This window comes from Pipistrellus hanaki (assembly GCF_964339955.1).
Source record: "Pipistrellus hanaki genome assembly, chromosome: 3".
NCBI classification, from domain to species: Eukaryota; Metazoa; Chordata; class Mammalia; order Chiroptera; family Vespertilionidae; genus Pipistrellus; species Pipistrellus hanaki.
Genome location: NC_140505.1, coordinates 4,515,011 through 4,532,053, shown reverse-complemented (window position 1 = coordinate 4,532,053; position 17,043 = coordinate 4,515,011). Strand labels below are relative to the sequence as shown.

The following is a 17,043-nucleotide window of genomic DNA, read 5'->3' as shown; positions in this document are numbered from 1 at the left end:
TGAAATAAACATAAAGACGTAACCACAATGCAACACTGACAAGTTGCATCCCACTTCGCTATCTAACTCCAATTTGGAAAAAATGTCCCTCTCCAATAGCTAGGTTAATACAAGAGTTAGCCACACGTGTCTGCATGAGAATTATGTTAAAGGCATTATAAAAGATGAACTTGAGTTGCTCTAAAAGAAGTTATTCATGCAAAATAAATATCTCACAATTCAACATTTTGAAAGCAATCATCAAATAATTGCCCATAGAAAACAGACTCTCTGCAAACAGTCAATATGAGAACATCAATGTCATAAATGCGTTAGTGAAATTCATATAGCCAGACATATACACACATAATGGAACCACTTGGCCATGGATCATTTTTTTTTTCATTACAATATCCTAGCAGCACTCTATTAAATTCTATGGGAAGTATCATTAGAATGAGTACATTTTATCAAAATTATAAATCGGTAGGCTAAATTTAAATATCATATTAAGTTTTCATGCATTAAGTCTAATGAAGTCAAAAATATTAAAGATGTTGTAGCTTTTAAAAAGTTATTGCACACATAAGCACTTACTGTTCCTTCCTTGAAGCAAAATTCTATATCCACCACGAAAGCTGGAAGTTATTGCCTGTTAAAAAGTCACAAAAACATGAATATGTTAATTTAAAATGCAATAAAGTCCAAATTGCAATGGCTAATAAGATTCTTTTATGTTCATAAGTAAGAAATATTATAACTATAATTTCCTGGTTTTAGTTTATTTTCATGAATTAAAAACTACAAAAAGCAATTATTTCTCAATGCACAACATATATTAAAAATACTACTGAAAAATGAAAATAAAATTTCAATTACAGAAGAACAAAAATACCCTAATTGGAGTACAGAAAGTGAATTCATTCTCACTCATCCTGGTAATGTTTTCAGGTAATCTGATCACTGGTTTATACAGAGTGAATAAATAGTTTGAGTTACATACTGGAGACTTAATACTTTTATTAAGTTTATCTGGAATTTTCTTTGATTGAACAAATATTTCTTAATCTACCAAACAAATTTGAAAATAACAATAGAAAAAATATCAAATCAAATTAGAGAGACACTACTTCTGAACAATAAAAAAAAATATATGATATAATACACACATCAAGTAAACTTTTCACTTAATGTTTACTTGATCAATTTACTGAAGAAATGAGTAATGCACATTATTTATCATATGCTGATTTTTAATAATATCTGAATATTTAACCTGAAATCGAGAACATAAGTAATTATCTAAGTCACTCAGGCCAGAAGACCAATTTACAAGAATTATCCAGCTCATTAGGGCAAATATAATTGCAGGAGTCTTTTCTTAAAAGTATTTCTTAAATTCTAAATTTATTTTTCGTGGTTGGATGTTACCAAATATGAAAAGAAAGATAACATGGTTTGAATAAGATAGTATCACTAATAAAACTGTCTGAAAAAATATATTTAAAACTTTTTAAACTTAAATAAGAAAACATTTTTATAACTATTTAAAACTATAATTACACTAAAACTTGAGTTGGACTACCATTTCATTGTAATTATGCATTTATATTTTATTTGTTTATCCATGTTGTCCTCCTTTCCAGCCCCTGTGAAAAGCACAGGGTAGCTTTCAAAGGCTTATTCAAGTAATATGCTCAAGGACAGTTTTAAAAGCTACCCCTTGCCAACATATGCCCTGCCTTGTACAGTAGAAGAGGTGTCCTTTAATATACATTTTGCTTAAGAAGCTACTTGTTTAACAAGCATTGATTTGTCAGGTAATCAGAACCTGCTGGCATAGTGTAACCTCAAATGTCTCTTTACACAATTCTCTATTATGCTAAGAGTTTTACAAAATTTAAGTAGCTGGATTTGGAGAAAGTAATATTTTTTTTTAAAGCAAAGCAAAAGTATTACACTGTCTACAATAAATCTAAGAGATAGTCTTCTTTTATATAGGCAAAAATAGGAAGAATTTTAGGATAAGAGTTATTTCCTCAAGAAAGATACAAGATAAATAATAACGTATTCACTATCAAACGAGGTTAAACTTGAAACAGTTGAATAACATATTAATAATCCATGAATCCCTGCACTTTAATATTTTTGCTAGAAGGTGTTCACATTTTGACATTATGTTCTACATATATATATATATATATATATATATATATATATATATATAGCACACCCTATTTTTATTAATGCAGGACGCATTTTTAAGATGTCTTGGCATAAATTTATTTTTTAATTTTATATTAATTTTGCACCTTGTTATAATATATGAAATAAAGTATAATTTTATTTTTTTTAAGAATAAGGCTATATCATTAAATATATTTATGATTAAATAATTAGCAATTCTTCCTCTACAAAAAAGTTTTAGCCATAAAATGTATTGAGATTTATAATCTTTTTTAGGGTGATAGAGTCATCATGTGGAATAATTCTGAGTTTCTTTCCTTCACAATGTAGTTGCATCTTTACCCTTTCAGACTATTTTTTGTTGTCCTCCTCAATGGAAATTTTCTAGTACTATGACCTGTTTTGTTCCAAGTGAGATTGCATAAGGTTTAAATCTTGTTGGAGGTATATTTGGAGACTAAAAGCTACTATGAAATGGGAGAAAATTAATAGCTCCTGATTTTTAGATTTGCATTGCACCTAAGATGGGTGGAGAAAGATTAATGACAAGGTCAAATGCTCACAATGAATTTCTTCAGCATCTCCACACATCTATGTTTCAGTATGATTGCTTTCCTTTCGCCCTTCCTGGGTATACTCTACCTGATAGTACTGTGGGCTCTGACACTGGTGAGGTATTTGTGTTGTGGGAATCTTTCTTTAAATGATCTTTGGGAAGTGGCTGTCCTGGCGGTTGGATTGGAATCCTCAGAGCCCTTACACTCCCTGTGTTCCCTCCCCACCTGCAGCTCCGAAGCCACCTCTGTGAGACCTCTAGGTTTTCAGGGGAGCCAGTCGGAAATCCACTTCCCCATTTCCAAGGTCTTTCCTTTCACTCCCAAAGAGTGATATGCATCCTACATTAATAATAAGTGGGAGGACAGACATGGGAAGATATGTGTTTTTGATGGGGAAAAAAGAGAAATGAAAGATAGAAAAATATACAGGATTTGAGTCAAAATAAAAGAAATAGAGAAAAAATATAACATTTGGAATAAGTTTGCAATGCAAATGCCAAAGTTTTGGGTAACTGGTTGGAAAATATAGGTTTGAAACAAAGCTACTTTAAGAAAAAAGGAATATTATAAATATATGAAACTTAGCAGACAACTTGAACATCTTTCTTCCAGATGCTTTTTATGCATATTAAAAGTAAATCTCTGAATTCCTGATATTTAAGTGGATTTACAGCATGGCCCACATGATTCAGTCAGAGAAAGATTTTTAATGAGGTTATCTTCCAAAGACAAAAATTATAAAATACAGGCTCATTTCTAAGCACTCAAGGACATCTGGTCACCCTTCTGTTATGATAATTGCCTTAAAATTCTGCCACCTTACATTACATTAGAGGTTCATACAGTGTAGAATGTGGCCCATAAATTAGAACTCTGTTCCCTAAAATGTTCTGTGGTGCCACATACAGTCATTATCCCTTCGATATACTCTGTATTGCTAAACCAACTGACATGTCTCTACATTTGCGAGGAAGAAACAAGAAAAAATAACCCACAAATTCAAGTAGCTCTTCTAGGCTTCGCCCCAGAAAAGACCTGAGAGTTTGCAGAAGGTTCTGGCTAACTCTGATGCCAATTCTCTCCTTACAGAACACGGGGAGGCTCAGCACCAGGCCCTGGCTCCAGCTTGCCAAAGACACGCTGGCTTCTTGGTACGGTTTTCTAGCTCTTTTGCTGAGTGTGTAATTTGACAGTGCGCTGCCACGGTAACAGAATCCATGAAGGGCTTTGAGTTTAGTTCCGCCAATGAGGAATGTTGGCTGCATGCAGTGCTGGCTTCTGAAGATGGATCCATAATATTTGTCTTCTAAAGCCTTGTCATCTGGGAGCATTCCTGATGCTACAGAAAACCCCATAATGAGCCAGTCTCTCCCAGCATGAGCTGCCCCCGACGGAGGTGAGACACCACTGGGAGCCACATTCACTTCTTTATCATCAAACTTGGGCACTTAAAATAGACTGCATGAGAGGGCCACATTATGCAGTTCCATCCTGCACCATTGGTGTTGTGGAGTGGATTAGGGATGCAATCCTTAATGTTCCTTCTCTACAATATCCCATTACAGAAGAAAAAGTCTTCAGACGCTGGCAATTTTCTTTGCATAACCATTTTCAGACCAGGCTTTCTGGAAATGTGGTTGATACAGTAAAGGAAAAAAAAAATGCTTCATGTCTTAACCAATATTTTCCTATAGATTTCAGTAAAATAAATAAATAAATAGGAACACGCCTTCTGTTATTTTCAGTTATATTTTTAATTCCACATAATTCCATCTTGATCATTGGTTCTGCTTTTAATTACTGAATTGTTTCTTAATCTTTTTTTTGTGCTGTGCCATAGTGACAGCTTACAAATCCTCTGAAATCCCTTTTGCTACTGAGACCAAAGTCATTGGCCAGTCCCCTTCCTGACTGTTTGTTCCAGGATGAAGCGCTAAATAATCCTTAGTTTTTCTTGTGTCTGTATAAATGGTACTAGGGAGATACTGAGAATCAGAGCAAGCCCAGTAAGTATTTTACAAATGAATAAAAGCATATTATTGGATAGAGAGGAGATAAGAATAACCTTAAGTTAAGATAGTAATTCTTAATCAGGGACCTTTTGCCCCTAAGGAACATTTGTCAATGTCTGGGCACATTTTTCTTGTCACAGCTGGGGGAACTCCTGTGATCACGTAGGGGGAGGTCAGAGATGCTGCCAAATACCCTACAATACACAGGGCGACCCTTCCCTCTCCCCTACATTTACACACAAAAAATTATCTGCTCCAAAATGTCACCAGTGTTGTGGTGGAGGCACCCTTGTTTAGGGAAAGCTTGAAGAGATGGGGGAATATAAATCTTATTGTCTACAGTTAAATTAATCTGCTTTATAGGGCAATGAGGGTGACATAAATCTGGAGAATTGGCATTGCTCTTTGAGGAGGGCCTGGCCTCAGGATCGCAGTGGAGAGAAACCCGCAGTTTCTCTCCAGGAGATGAGAAAAACGGGGAGCCCCAGTGCCAGCACGGGGTTTGGCTTGGGTTTGTTTGAAAGCGGAAACCACAAATACCAGTCCCACCAGCTGGCAGCTCAGAAGGTAGAAATCAGGATTCCACATACTCTTCTGGCCCAGAATCATTTCTTAACATTTCCCCCCGTCAGTTCACTATTTTTTCTTACACTCTAATTTATATTCTTTCTTAATATTTTGATATACTACTACAGTAGTATATCATTCCTCTATGAATTTGCATTTTGAATTTTTATAATCATAACTATAAGCTCCTCGAGGGTTAGCAGTTTTATAGGTCTCTGATTCTATAATAAACTCTAGAGACAGAGCTGTCTACTCAAAAGAAATATAATTTTAAAAATAAGAGAAAGAGCTATTGGCATCCACTATGTGAGAAGCAGAGTACTGGGTACATAATTAAGACTTAAAAATATTAAGCATCTTACCACAGCAAATCAACCAGAAACTTGCTGGAACTGGAGTCAGAATCCTAAAATATTTTCCAGGCTTGAAATCGGTTTCTTTCTTTCTTTCTTTTTTTTTTTTTTAATCACATTTGCCTAATGAAATTGAGTGCATACATTGTATAAATGGTTTAAAGGAAAGCTAAAGAAGGCCATTTGAATGTTGCTGTTTCATTTTGTAGTGTACAGACTTATTTAAAAGAAAAACAATAACAAGAATGAGAGCAGAACCACATTTAAAAAATAAGAATGCTTTCAAAGGAAGCTACTTGCACTCTGGTTTGAAATATAATCAAATGGGTTATGGAGATTATGTCAAAATCAAGCAACCAGTTATCCCAATCTAGCCATGTTGAATTTAAATGGAATAATTCAGTACTGTACAAAATTTAGAAAATGTAGGGTGGAATTATTTGTGAGCCTGCAGGGATCCTATAAAATGATTTTGAAAACCCAAACAATTAACAAGGAACCAGAGCTAGGCCAGCATGGCTCAGTTTGAGCACTGACCTATGAATTACGAGGTCACTGTTTGATTCCCGGAAAAGACACATGCCTGGGGTTTTGGGCTGGATCCCTAGTGGGGAGCGTGCAGAAGGCAACTGATTAATTCTCTCTCATCATTCATGTCTCTCTCTCTCCCTCTCCTTTCCTCTTTGAAATCAATAAAAATATATTTTAAAAATACAAATAAAATGGAATCCGATTGTGTCAAAAGAGAGACCCTGTGTTTGTCAGCATCCAATACTTCTGTAGGCCATGCTGAGTCCCTGAGTCCCCAGAGCTCCAAAATGCAAGATGGCGCCACCAAGGCCTCTACCCGGATGGTTCTGACTGTGGGCAAGACAGAGTTCTGAGTTTGTTTCTTATGCATCACTGTCAATGTCTACTGTCATACTGTTAATAATATTATCAGTTGTGATTTCAAAAAGATAATGTCATTTTTATGCCAAGACTGGTTTGGCTCAATGGATAGAGTGTCAGCTTGGGAACTGAAGGGTCCCGGGTTCGATTCTGGTCAAGGGCATGTACCTTGGTTGTGGGCACATCTCCGGTAGGGGGTGTGCAAGAGGCAGCTGATTGATGACTCTCATCGATGTTTCTAACTATCTCTCTCCCTTTCTGTACAAATCAATAAAATATGTTTTTTAAAAAAGAAGGTAATATCATTTTTAAAGCAAATGCAACTCTTGGAAAAGTAAACCATTCCTGGGACCAGTGGAACACTTACAGTGATGGAGAAATACTGCTCGGACACAAACACTGAGACCTAACGCATTGTTGGTGTACTTCAGTGGATTGCGATGTAAGAAGTGTTAGGAGAGTCTCACAAGAATGAGAGGCAATACCATGTGGCATAAGAGAGCATCCCTGGTCCCTTTGGCTCTAGCATGGTCATTCCTTGTAATCTATCACTTTATCTATTTGTGATGATACCAAACCCAAAGTTCTCAGCTTAGATCTTGATCATTTTTACCAGTAATTCACATATGAATCTCTCTAATCAATTCATGGAAGGTGAAACAGCAATGACTGAGGGGAAAGAAAATTAGGAATATAGTCAATGTTCTTCTTTTTAGGCAGGGTCATTCTAGAAGAATTCAAAAAAGAGTCATTGCTTTAACATTTTAAGAAAATATTACATAAACTCTCCCAGACATCTATGACATTTTTTGGATATAAAACCTGTTTTTCTATTACTGAATGTCTCTTTAATTTAAACACCCTTGTAACTATAAAGTCACAACCAGCTCAATGACTATGCTACAGTGTACATGACAATACAATAATGTCATCAGCTAGCTAAGGCACTAGTGTAGTGCAGGTGGACAAAGAATCAAGAGCTTCAAGCCAGGCTGGGCTACCTACCCTTATCAGCCCACTCTCACACAATGCAAACCTATAACTACCCTCCTGATGTGAGGATGCTGAACATGACATATGATTTAAGAGCAAAGCTATTTGACTCTGAGAATACTTGTAGACATGTAGAGGGGAAGGATGAAAACGGGCTTTAAGTTTTTACCCATAACATCATCTGAAAAGAATAAATGCAATTGTTTCTAAAGCAAGCAAGTAAGCAAACAAGCAACACAACTGACAATAAGAATAGCACTGCTATTTTCCCCACTAGTGTGTCTTTCTCCCTCATTTCCTGTGGAAATCCCGAGGGTCCCTTGTTTTTCTGCTTTGTGTTGCCTTCATCACGTACAGAGACCAAAGATGCGAAATTGGTCTCTTTTTTTAGATGAAAACCCCCACTTTAAATACCTATTCAATATTTTATTCTGCTTTTCAAAATGTTTAACAGCTCCCAAAACACAAAATGGATCTCATTTAACTGCTTTCAATGTCTTTAATGAGTAGATATTATTGCTCCCACAAAATTTACTTTTTTTTTTTAACTGCCTGGTCTTTCTACACATATACACATTAATTGTTGCCACATTAATTCTACTTGGGGGGGGCATTTATTTACTAGTAATATTTGAAATGATATTGCAGAAAATAAGCACAGAATTGAAAAGGAACAGAAAAATCGTCAAATTAATAACCTTAAATTATCAGATGTTTTCATTAGTTGCTTTGGAATTTTTAAATAGCCTCAGTTTTCCAAATAATTTTATTTTATTTACCAGAAAGAGGGCCAAAAGTTAAAAACTTGCACTTCTAAAATCAGTAAGTCCTGAGTATATGATGGTGAGTACAGCACGGTGCCTATAGTTATAATATTGTCTAATGCATTTAAAAGTCCTAAAAGATTAAATATTAAAAGTTCTCATTACACACAAAAAAATTTTATAATTATTCATGGTGAATATGTTAACTTGAATTTCGATGATCACTTAATAATATGAATAAATATTGAATCATTATGTTATATACTTGAAACTAATATAACATTATGTCAATTATATCTCAATTTAAAACAAAAGAGTGACTTACTCTTGTGCAGCACAATTTACAATAGCCAAGATTTGGAAATAACTTAAGTGCCCATCAGCAGATGAGTGGATTAAAAAACTGCGGTACATTTACACAATTGAATACTACACTACTGTAAGAAGGAAGGGACTCCTACAATTTACAACAGTATGGATGGACCTAAAGAGCATTATACTAAGTAAAATAAATCAGTTGGAGAAAGAAAAAATATCACACGATCTTACTCATTTGTGGAATATAATGAACAACATAAACTGAGGAACAACATAGAACCAGAGTCATAGAAGCATCGAATAGACTATATAACCTATGAGGGAAGGTGGGTGTGAGGGGTAAGAGATCAACCAAAGGACTTGTATGCTTGCATATAAGCATAACCAATGGACACAGACACTAGAGGGGTGAGGGCACATGCTGAGGGTTGGGACAGCTGGGAAGAGGTCAATGTGGGAAAAGGAGACTTATATAATACTTTAAACAATAAAGAACTTAAATTAAAAAACAATAAGACCATTGTATTACATAAGAAATAAAAACTCATTTTAAAAATTAATCACTCAAAGATGATGAACTTCCTTGTTTTCCTTTTTCTCATAAATGTGAACACTATAAATCTGAACAGTGCTTCATTTGAAGAAAATCACAGTTTTTAACCCATATGTAAATTTTTATAGATCTGTGTGATTATATATATATATATATATATATATATATATATATATATATACACTGTCACCTGTGCAATTTGGAGCAGTTGTTGAATTAGATCTGTATTCATTTTTTTGGAACATCTTAAAATATTGCTCTACAATTATCTTAAATTAGGCCTGTCCTCAGGTTTTTCCATTGGCATTTAGCTGTTGAAGGATTGAATAACTATTTTAGAGAGTCTCAATTGTGTAATGGACCTCCAGATAGATTTCTATGGAGACAGAGGATCTGACAGTCCTTATTACTCCAAATCTTAATTATGGTGAATTGTGCTGCTATGAACATCAGGGTGCATATATCCCTCTGATTGGTGTTTCTGTTTTCTTGGGTTATATTCTTAGGAGTGGGATTATTGGGTAAAATGAAAGTTCCACTTTTAATTTTTTTGGAAAATGCCATACTGTTCTCCACAGTGGCTGCACCAGTCTGCATTCCCATCAGCAGTGCAAGAGGGTTTCTTGTTCTCTTTATCCTCGCCAGCAGTTGTCGCTTGCTGATTTGTAGATGATAGCCATTCTGACAGGTGTGAGATGGTACCGCATTGTTGTTTTGATTTGCATCTCAGATGATCAGTGACTTTGAGCATGTGTTCATATGTCCTCTTTAAAAAAGTGTTTATTCAGGTCCTTTGCTCATTGTTTGATTGGATTGTGTATCTCCCTTTTGTTAAGTTGTATGAGTTCCTATACAATTTTGATATTAAACCCTTATTGGAGATACCATTGGCAACTGAACTTACAGAAAGAGAAATTAAAAAAAATTCTCATTTACCATCACAACAAAAAATTTAAGATATCTAGAATAAATTTAACCAAGGATGTAAAGGACCTGTACACAGAAAATCACGCTGGAAAAAAAAAGAGATAGAAGAAGACATAAACAAATGGAAGAATATTCCCTGTTCCTGAATTGATAGATCAACAACATTAAAATGTTCATACTACCCAAACCAATCTATAGATTCAATGCAATTCCCATTCAAATACATAACGCATACTTCAAAGACAAACTCTCCAAAAATGCATTTGGAAAAAAACAAACAAACAAATAGCTGAAGCAATCTTGAGAAGAACAACAGATTTGGAGGGATCACAATACTAGATATCAAGCTATACTACAAAGCCACTGTTCTCAAAACTGCCTGATACTGGCATAAGAATAGTGTATGTAGACAAATGGAACAGAACAGAGAACCCAGAAATCGACACAAGCCATTATGCTCAATTAATACTTGACAAAGAAGGCAAGAGCATACAATGGAGTCAAAACAGTCTCTTCAATAAATGGTGTTGGGAAAATTGGATACATGCAAAAAAATGAAACTAGACCACCTACTTACATCATGCACAAAATAAACTCAACAATGGATAAAGGACTTAAAGGTAAGATGGGAAACCATAAAAATTTTAGCAGAAGCCATAGGCAAAAAAGTAGTAGACACTTGTTGTAACAATATCTTTACCAATACAGCTCTTAGGGCAATGGAAACTCAGGAGAAAATAAACAAATAGGACTATGTCAAAATGAAAAGCTTCTGCAATAAAATTATTTTAAAGTCTAACAAATTTCTAATTTAAAATATGTAAAAAGTTTTTCTAATTACAGAGGGAAGTTAGGGGAGGGTGGGGATAAGGGGGAGATATCAACCAAAGGACTTGTATGCATAAATATAAGTCTAACCAATGGACACAAACACGGGGGGGGGGGGGGGGGGAACAGGAGAAGGGGGTTGGGAAGCAATAGGGAAATAAGGACACATGTGCAATACCTTATCAATAAAGTAAAAAAATAGCCCTAACCAGTTTGGCTCATTAGATAGAGCATGAGCTTGAGAACTGAAGGGTCCCAGGTTCAATTCCAATCAAGGGCATGTACCTTGGTTGCAGGCACATCCCCAGTAGGGGGTGTGCAGGAGGCAGCTGATTGATGATTCTCTCTCATCGATGTTTCTAACTCTCCATTCCTCTCCCCTTCTCTCTGTAAAAAAAATCAATAAAATATGTTTAACAAATAAATAAATAAATAAATAAATAAATAAATAAATAAATTAAATGTAAAAAAAAAGTTTTTGTACTTTGAAGTGCTTATAATGTTGCTTTAATAAATAAAGTACTATAACAAATGGAAATGGTTTCATTGCTGCAGGATGATTTTTTATCTACTGCTGCACAAATATGCTGCCAAGTAGCAATAACACCAGTGCAGAAGCAAAATTAAATGCCTATAATTGCCATTAGCAATTGCAAAAAATTATTAATCTGTCTGGAGCAAATTAATGGACATGATTAGAGAAACCAAAAATCTTCATCTTATGGAAATCAGTAGCCAAGATGTGTTTCCCTCAGAGAATGAATCACAGATTCATGAGCTGAAGATTAAATATGCATTAGTGTATATTCTAACCACACCTATCAAATTTATGTCTCCATTTCTCAGTCTGGTTTAGACAATGCTCTATCATAACTAACTCTCTATTTCCAAAAATAATGGTTATTCAGACACTACATGAAAGAGATAGAGAAGTAAATCTATGTTTTGTTTCCTTAGGACTCAAAAACCATATTGGCAACAAAGGAATTATACTTGACGTATATCAAATAAGGTGATCGGCCAATGAATACTTTATTTTCCTTTTTAAAACATACAAGCTGTGTTGACACGTATAGAGTTATATTAGCTCAAAGTAAAAGATTTGTCATTTTGATGCACACTAGATCATCTACATATACACATAAATAAGAGAAACCAGTGCATATATTGAGAACCTTATAATAAAGTGCTTCATGGAATCACAGTACAGATTGGTTGTGTCTAGCCCTATTTGTAAATATGGATCTAACCAAAATCCAAATAAAACCATGAATACATTAAACTTTTATGTAATTGCCCTTTATTGGGTGTCTCCTGGAGTCTGGTTGATTAAAATTAGAACTTATTTTAAAATCTTTTAGAAAATGCATATTGTACGTCAGAAAAGATATAATAGAGAATCCCACTGTAAAAACAGTTCGCATTAAGGCTAGAATTCTAAAGAGAGTGGAGGGATGGGGAGAGCATACTTTGGACTCCACTCAAGGATATTCAATTACAGAGAAAGAAAAAGACTATTGTTATAGGAAATTACTTTATGGTTTTTCTCTATAAGAAGGTTTTCAAGTAGGATTTCTGTGTACTTCTCTAAGAACGGTATATGCATCCTACTAGTTCTGCATTCCCAGGGGAAGATGGATACCTGAGAGACACTGATTTCAACTGAAGTTTCTCATATAAATCCCAGCAGAGAAGGTTGTCTTCATATATTGTAAAGTGTTGGCTTCAGTAATGTAAGAATCTCTGTGTCTACAGATCTTGGTTAAGAGCTTTTTGTGCTTAAATTCAAGAGCTGAGTGTAGTGGTAGCCAAGTAGGAGAGAGATGGAAGTGGCTTATGGCATTGGAATCCATTATCCTAGCAAAGTAAATTCACATGGGCATGGCACTCTGAGGCTTAGATGTGAGATTGCTCTCCAGCTTATCTCAAAGATAACAGAAATAACTGCCTTTAAAGAGGCAGTGGAGAGGAAGCCAGAGGAATGGTAGGTGAGAGGTCCCCTGGTCTCTCCCCTTGAAGTTACAACAATCTGAACAGATATCATTCATTAAGTGGTCCTCTGCTAAACACAAACACATCTGAGAGATCTGAGCACTGACATATATGAAGTTGGGCAGGTTGGAGGGGGCAGGGGAGAAGGGGAAGGAGAGGAGTAGAAACAGGCACCAGGTACACACACAGCCCTGATCTCACTGCAGGTCTCCAGAGAGGGGAGAGGTCCGGTTGCATCCTGTTTGCCCTGCATCCAGCATGTGGAGATCAGACAATCCAGAGCAGAGAAAGAGAAACAAACTAACAAACAAGCAAACAAAAAACATGTGCTTCATTCACTGGAAAACAAAATACAGACTTCTGATCAACCCACTCAATATAATGCCATTTTTTTTAAAATAAAGTAAAATAAAGCAGGCATCATTGCCAAAGAGGCCTAGGCAGAGAAGGAATCCATCAACTGTCAGGAACAACCAAGGACACAAGGCAGCCCAAGAAGAAAATGGAAAATCTCCAGAAAACAAACGTAAAGACAGTGATATGGGATTTCATGGCAGAGAACTCAAGACCACAGTTTCTTCTGAAGAAACTCAACAAGACACAAGGAAATACAGATGTGCAGTTTAGTGAATTTAAAAACAAATCAACAATCAAAAGGAATACTTTACCAAAGAGACTGAAACTTTTGAAAAGAACCAAAAAGCAATTCTGGGGATAAAGAACACACTAAAAAGAAATAAAGAATGGACTCGTGAATTTAGAAAATACAGCTGACCAGATGAAGAAGAGAGTTAATGATACTGGATATCCAGAAATCTAGAAATGGCACAGATGGAAGAAGAGACTTGAGAGGAAAATTAAATAAATAAATAATTCCAGGAGCATTATCTGACTCTCTCAGAAAGAGCAATATAAGAATAACTGCTATATCAAAAGGAGAATGGAGTAAAGACCTAAATGTAAGACCTGAAACAATAAATTACATAAAAGAAAACATATGTACTGAGCATATGGGCCTTGGTCTTAGAGAAGATTTTTATGAATTTGACCTCAAAGACAAGAGAAGAGTAATAATGAATGAATGGGATTATATCAAACTAAATAGCTTCTTCATACCAAAAGAAACCACCAAATAAATAAATTAAAAAAGGCAATCAACCAAAATGGAAGAGGATATTTGCAAATGATACCTCAGATAACTGGTTACTATCCAAAATATATAAAGAGCAGTGCAACTTGGCAATAAAACAAACAACAAACAATACAATAAAAGTGGCCAGAGGACTTGAACAGACACTTTACCAAGAAGACATAAAGATGGCCATCAGATATAAGAAAAGAGGTCAATCTCAGTAGCTATTAGGAAAATGCAAATCAACACTGACAGATACCCCCTCACAATGGTTACAATGGATGTTACCAACAGGACAAGGAATGACAAGGGCTGGAGAGGTTGTGGAGGAAAAGGAGCCCTCACTCACTGCTGGTGGGAATGGAAACTGACACAGCCACTATGGAAAGTAGTAGGGAGGTTCTTAAAACATTAAGAAAACAATTACCATAAGACCAGCAATCCCTCTTCCAGGTATTGACCTGAAAATGTTGGCAACATTTGCAAAGATATATGCACCCCTGTGTGCATTGCCATATTATTCAAGGCAGCCTAGTCTTGGAAACAACTGGCATGCCCTGTGATAGGGGGACTGGGTGAAGAGGAAGTGGTCCATACATACAATGGAACGCTGCTCAGCCAGAAGAAATAGTGCCATTTGTGACACTATGGATAGACCTTGAGAATATGATGCTAGGAGAAGTAAGTCAGATGGACATAGTTGAGAACCATATTATTTCAGTCATATGTGGAATATGAAACTGAAAGTAAAAATGAGTAAATAGGACAAACAGACAGAAACACATGGTTTGGCATTACCACAGGGAAGGGGGTGGGAGGAGATTACAAAGGGGGAAGGTGTCAACTATAGGGTGATGAGAGGAGGTTGGATTTTGTTTGGTAAACACACAATGGAGCATACAGATGATGTATTATAGAATTGTATGTTGAAAACCTATATAATTTTATTAACCAATGTCAGTCACCCCCATACATTTAATAAAATGTATTTTTTTTAAATGAGTTAGATCAAATGCATGTGGGCAAAGAAGGGGCAGTGGGGGACACCTGCAATAATGTCAACATTAACAATGTTTAATAAAAAAAGAGTTAGATCAAATAAGTATGTAATTGAAAGGCTGGGGAAAAAAACAGCAAATATTAAATTCATTAAAAAAGAAAACATTTTTAAAGAGTAAAAATGCAGAATTAAAACGCTGTGGGTCACAGCATAGAGGAGTCCAGAGATGGGGCAAAAATGCACATTCCGCTCTACAGCGCTTCCTGTGCTCCCAGGCTTTCCCCTCACTGGCCTCCCTGGTCTCTTACCCTCCCAGGTACTGCTGCTCTAAAAGGAAAGGTGGAAAATACAAAATAAAAAGGAAGGAGTGCCCTTCTGAGAGATGTAGCAGTAGAAAGCAGGGAGCCAATAAAGAACAATCCCCATAGAAGCTTACACAAAGAGGAATGGAAAATCCTGTTCATTAATGCAACAAAAATAAGATGGGTTTTTAATATGTTGGAAACTTCAGGACCTTGTTGCCTTCAGCTCCTATCTGCAGCCCTCTGGCCCACAGTTCTGTGTGCTGACACGCTAGAGAGGGTCTGGCAGGTGCTTTAGAGAGGTGATGCCCGCCTCTGTCATGGGAACTGACCTGTGCTTAATGGGCACCACAACGGCCAGGCCGGCCCCCACAGAACTAAGTCAGCAGAAAACTCCAGAACACCGTGGAGAAACACTAAGTGTGTGTGTGGAGAGACAGGGGACCTCCTGAGGCCCCAGATGTCATTTTCAGTGCCATCAGCCTCCTGTGCTGATGAGATGATAGCTGTCCATCAACTCCAATCATTAACAATGTTGATACCAAACACATAGTAGGAAACCATCTCCCACATTTGTCCTCTGGCAAACTTTCTGCAAACGTCATTCTGTGGAGCAGAGCAGGGAGGAGTGGCCCACAGTGCTGGGCTCTGAGCTCCCTTTGTCTTTGAGAACATCTGTCAGAAATGCTGGTTGCAATGGCTAAGCAGACTATCAGGCTACTAGATTCAACATATACAATAGTATCATAGTGTTTCCTGTGCTATATAATGTGAATAACGCACATATAATATATGCATGTGGCTAAATCACTTATGCCTCTAAGTCTAACCCTCCCATGGTGAATGCCGTTATTCCCTCTGCCTGTCTAGGTGCTGTAATCATAAAGGGTCTCCCCACTGAGGTCCTGCAATATCCTTTTGTGACTGTTGATCTGACTTACTTAGCCCCGAGCATCTAAGGCCTGGGCTAGACACCCTCTGTCCATTCCCCAAGGTCTAATCACTTTCTCCTTAGACTCACCTCTAAGCTTGATGTCAGGGAAACGCAGTTATCCATACAACCCACACTATTATCCGCCAGAGGAAGGGAGAGGGATAGAGAGTTAGAAACATCGATGAGAGAGAAGCATCAATCAGCTATCTCCTGCACACTTCCCATTGGGGATGTGCCCGCAACCAAGGTACACGCCCTTGACCGGAATCGAACCTGGGACCCATACAGTCCACAGGCCGATGCTCTATCCACTGAGCCACACCGGTTAGGGCATGATCTTTACACATTCTTTTTTCTTTAACACTTTTTTTTTTAACTGATTTTTTTCTTTTAGAGAGAGGGACAGGAAGAGAGAGAGATAGAAACATCAATGATGAGAGAGGATCTTTTTTCAGCTGTCTCCTGCACGCCCCCTACTGGGGATCCAACATGTGCCTTCCCGGAAATGAATCCTAGCTCTTGGAGCCTGGACTGATGTGCCAGTGCCTGTGATGTCAGCAGCGCCCGTGGATGTGGGCAGTGCACAGCCTGCACACACGGATCCTGAGGCACCCCCTGTGGGAAGGAACAGAGAGGGGTGAGCGGGCCTCTGAGCAGGAAACCCCGTGACTTAGAGAAGCGCTGCTGTTGGCAGGGACAGAGGCTTCGGGAAATGCTGGCTTGGTTAGAGGCTGGGAGGCAATGGCCTCATTGC

At 36.9% G+C, this 17,043-nt stretch overlaps 1 long non-coding RNA gene across 1 annotated transcript in view; it reads right to left on the bottom strand.

Annotated features, from left to right (window-relative positions):
* Nucleotides 1–575: 575 nt before the first annotated feature.
* Nucleotides 576–17,043, bottom strand: part of LOC311619434 — a 495,899-nt gene continuing 479,431 nt past the window's right edge. The window contains exon 3 of the long non-coding RNA XR_014794502.1: nucleotides 576–631. This is a non-coding gene — a long non-coding RNA (uncharacterized lncRNA). The remainder of the gene's footprint in view (nucleotides 632–17,043) is intronic.